Raw genomic sequence first — 4,715 nt, forward strand, 5'->3', positions numbered from 1 at the left:
ATGGTATGCAGCTTCATTACTAACATAGTGGCCTCCCTAGGAAATGATTACTCTTCAGAAATTTATTCTATGTCTATTTGGCCCCTAACACATGAGTCTGTTCCAAGAAACTACCTTCTAACTTTGTTAGGATGAGAAGTTGCTGTCTATTTTGGCCTTGTACCCAGTGTTCTGCCACTGGAATATGGTAATGATTATATCCCATACAATTGCAGCATTATCATACAAAGATATGCAACTGATCACAACAGATGATCTAGTTATATAACAGATCTAGTTATACAACAAAATCCAACACAAATCAAGAATTTGTATTCTGCTTAATGGAGTAATTTATGTGGGAGTTACAGTACATAAGAGAGATAATCAAGAAAAAAGAGATACATATGAAGATAAGGCTATTGGAAGCAAGGCTAAAGGACAGAGGAAGTCACCCAAAGCTTTGGGAAACTGGAGAACACAGGAGAGAAAGAATGAAGAAAAAGGCAAAAGAATATCAAAGCAAACCAGAAGAAGCTAGAGTTCGTGTTCATGCACTTGAGAAAAATCCAAGAATTCAACAAGATAGTTACAGTTGGCCCCTTCCCAGCTTTTGAACATCCCCTTCTATTCCACTCGGCTGGCACGTCTCTGTCTCATCATGCTAAAAGCATGGTGGGGGTGGGAGTTCTGTGATCAGACTCAGTACCTCTGAGTCTCCATGCCGTCTCTACAGGTTCCAATTAACTGCTACTGCATGTGTCATTACCTGCTCTGTTGTATTGGTCTGTGTCTCTCTGGAGGACTCTGGGCTTCTCATGCTCAGTGCATTTCTGATACTTAGTTCAGACAAAGGTTTCTTTATATCCTCTCATAGTTTGAGAACAAACTCTGGACCATCAAAGAGAGATCAGCTTTGTGGTCATTTGCCCCTGTGTTTACTGATGAGAGATGCTGACGTACTGTAGCATCCTGTGATTGCAGGAGGACAAAAAAGCTTGGGGAGGCATGTACTTGACATTCCATCTGCTTTTTCAGAACTACCCAGAATGGGACTTCCTGTGCTGTGGGTCTGCAGAGGTCCCAGAAACATATATTCCTATTTTGAAAATCTGGAACATATGTATTGTTGTATTTTACCCTGATTCTGTCTTTGTTTCTGATATTTTTTTCTTGCTTTTAGTTTTACTTTTCAAAATTAAATGAAATTAAATTAAAAAATAAAGGCCAAGTATGTTAAAAAAAAAGCCTTGTGGACTGCTTTACCTTTAATAAACTTTTATGCTTATGTGTAATTTGGTCTATTAGTCTCTTAATTCTGATATATTATATTATATTATATTATATTATATCATATTATATGTTTTCCCTTTTCTTCCAATTACTTGTAATTTTATTTTATTTTCTCTGAGTATATGCAATATAGCTCCTCCTCTACTCAGCCATCCAGAGCTCCTGATTATTTGTACCCTTGTAATTTAAAGTTTTCCTTGGTGGTATTGAATGTTTCATCCTGATACTCTTCTAATTCTCAAATTATTATTTATTTATTCTATTTTTAGTGTATATTTGCTATACATAATGTTTACATTCACCATAGGGATTTGAACCTGTACATAATTTCATAAATCTTTTTTTAATTCCATTCACTCCCTTCAACCCATCTTTCCTTTTCAATTTACAAAAGTTAGTTTTGATTTTTTCACCATTCCTTGTTTTGAACCTTCTATCCCCCATTTGTGCCCCTCCCCTTTTCCCTTTCCTGTTTGAACATATAATTTCTATTTTTGAATACCTATCTTTCATTTTGTCCCTTATTTATGCTTTACATTTCTCACACAGGAGAAACAGTTAGATATTTAAACTTTGTCTGATTCACCTCACTCAAAATTATGGTGTTGAGATACATCTATTTTTCCTAAAATATGACCAAATTTTATCTGTGGCAAATTGATATTCCATTGTGTGTAAATGCTACATTTTTATCAATTTACCTGTTGATGGACATATGGGATCTTTCCTCTTCATCCCTAACTCAATGATAATGTCAGGGTACCAGTGACTTTATCTTTTATCCTTCTTTGAAAAATCCTCACTTTCTTTTGCGCACCTACTCTCTGTGCTTTCTTGTATTTAGTATGGGGTCTGCAGGGTCTTACTACACAAAATGGACTTGTATTGATCCTCCTGTTTTCAGCCTTTTAAGTGTTAAGATTACAGGTGTGCACTACCATGTTCAGTCTCAATCACTGTCACAGCATGCCATGGGGACAGGGCCAGCATGGCAGGCCAGGGATTGAACCCTTGCCCTTGCATCTGCTGAAGCAGGTGCTTTAAACTGCTGAGCTGTCTGGCTGGCCTTTGTGTCCCTACTCTCATGAGTAGCAACTAAGATTGTGGCTATTATAAAATACATCCTATATTTTCAGAACGTGCTTTCTGTTGCCTTTTCTGGAGAGCTGATCATCTCCCCAGGCATTGCATCATGTTGTATTAATGGACAGAAATAATGTCTTAAAACCATCCCAGGAAGGTTATATATTAAGTAAAGATTTCAGGCATATGATTCAGTCGAGAAGCAATTTCATACAGTGTCAACTATCTAAGAGTGACAAACAAGACCAAGAAACTGTTCTATGTAATGTGTCACTAAGTCACAGTACTGCATGGTAAGTCTCCATTTGGACCTTGCCGAGGAATGTTATTCACCATATTCTTGACAGCAGTCAAGTCCTAACTCTCCACAAAACTCAATCAATCTTACTAGCACCACCGTCCTACTGGACAATGAGCTGCAGATATAGATTATGTGGACATTAATAAAAAGTTTTGCTCAAGAAATCAACTCATGTAATTCACTGTTATAAAAGTTCCTGTAATCTACAACTGTGTATTCTCCAACAGCATGATAACATCTAAGGTGATGATCTCTACCACCTTAAGTGTTACCACCAACCAGTAAAACACTTCTGTCTGTGGAAGCAATTGCCTCCTTGTCCCTGACCACTGGTGAGGTCTGGAGATGGCTGAAAACTTCCATGGCCCCTAGGACTTCTTGTTTCCCTCCAAATCCATCCAGGCCCTTTCCTGAGGGGGGCTCATGGTAAGACACTGACTCAAACTTTCTTGGTCATGTTGTCTGTCCTTTGCCAAAATATTTAATCATCATAAGTCATTAGGGAAAATGCTATGAAGAGATGAAATCATTAAGATGCCATAAAAAACATGTTAGAGATAAATTACAACCTGAGATTGGAGAAAATGTTCAAGGCAAAACATCAGGTTGTATAGAATTTTTAATGCCCACTCTTAGAATTTGAAAGAAGTAGAAACAATCTGCATTTGAATGTGGCATTGAGTCCACCTAATGTCTTCAAGAGAAGTCTTTATATTATACGAGTATAGAGTTTCATACTTGTGTGGAGCATGTGGGGATTTATTCTTAGTGTGTGAGACAGATTCATTTTAAATCAAAAGTATGTGCATAACCACCTTTCTCCAAAGAAGAACCCACTTTTATGTCTGCTGCCTTCTCTTTATTTTTGTGCATGACATGAGACTTCAAGGATGTTGCTACAGTGAACAGAAAATCGGATAGTGTTGTAAGACAGAAATAGTCTTTCTTGGGAAAAATGGCAGGATTGTTTGTCCAGGTTAACACATGTCTTGCCAGGGAGAGCTCAGAGAGACCTGCGTGCAGCTCAAGGTTCAGATTTTCACATCCAGGTTTTCCAGGTGTGCTGCCAATCCTCTGTGAGCACAGCATCCATCTGTTGCACTCTGAGGGTTGGGACAAGAAGAGAAAAAGGACCTGATATTTGTTGTGCCGTAGGTACTAAAGTCAGTCCTCTTTGACCCAAAAGCTCTTATAATGGCTCTGAAAACCTATGCCAAATTGACTTATTATTAGCACAAAATCTTAAACATTCCAGGGTTTCTGGACAATTATAGGGATCATTGTTTTAACATAGGGCTAATATCTCTTGAATATGTGAAATTTCCTGATTTTCCTCCATGCAAAAACAAAAGCTCCATCTTTCTCTGAGGAAGGTAAAAACTTAAAAACATAGTAGACATCATTCTGACTTACAGAATCCTTCTAGAAATTTTCCCCTTTGTAATGACTTTATACATATGTGGTTTGGTAACTACACCAGCTGGTGGTTTTCAGAGAAACAGAAACTATAGGAGATGAATTAGATAGAGGTAAAGAGTTGTTTAAAACCATAATGGGAGTGGTAAGAATAAATTCTGTAGGGAAGGATGCAAACTAGACACCAGGGCAAGTGTTGATGTTGCAACCTTGATCAAGAAATATATGTTATGGATGGTAGGTAGGAATTCTCTGTTGCAATCTGAAGGAAGAATCCCTTCAAAAGCCTCAGTTCTTTTGTTGTTAAGGTCTTTGATTGATGGGGTGAAGCTAACGCACATTATGAAGGGTAACTTCCTCTACTTGAATTCAACTAATTGTAAATATTATTTTCCATAATTTTATTCAGAAACAAATAGCAATGAGACAGTCTCAAAGGAAATTGGTAAGACAGTTTCAATAATTAGCACATTGCATATATTCTTCCTAGCGGTTAATTGCTGTACAAGAAGCAGACATGATATCTTATTTAAAAACACTATTAGAACAAATCTCTCTATTCATTAAGAGAATGTAACTATATGTCTATCCTAACAATTTTGAATACACAGATAAAAAATGGACATTCATCTGTATCCCCCTT

The sequence above is a fragment of the Octodon degus genome, unplaced genomic scaffold (assembly GCF_000260255.1).
Source record: "Octodon degus isolate 3935 unplaced genomic scaffold, OctDeg1.0 scaffold00224, whole genome shotgun sequence".
Lineage (NCBI taxonomy): Eukaryota > Metazoa > Chordata > Mammalia > Rodentia > Octodontidae > Octodon > Octodon degus.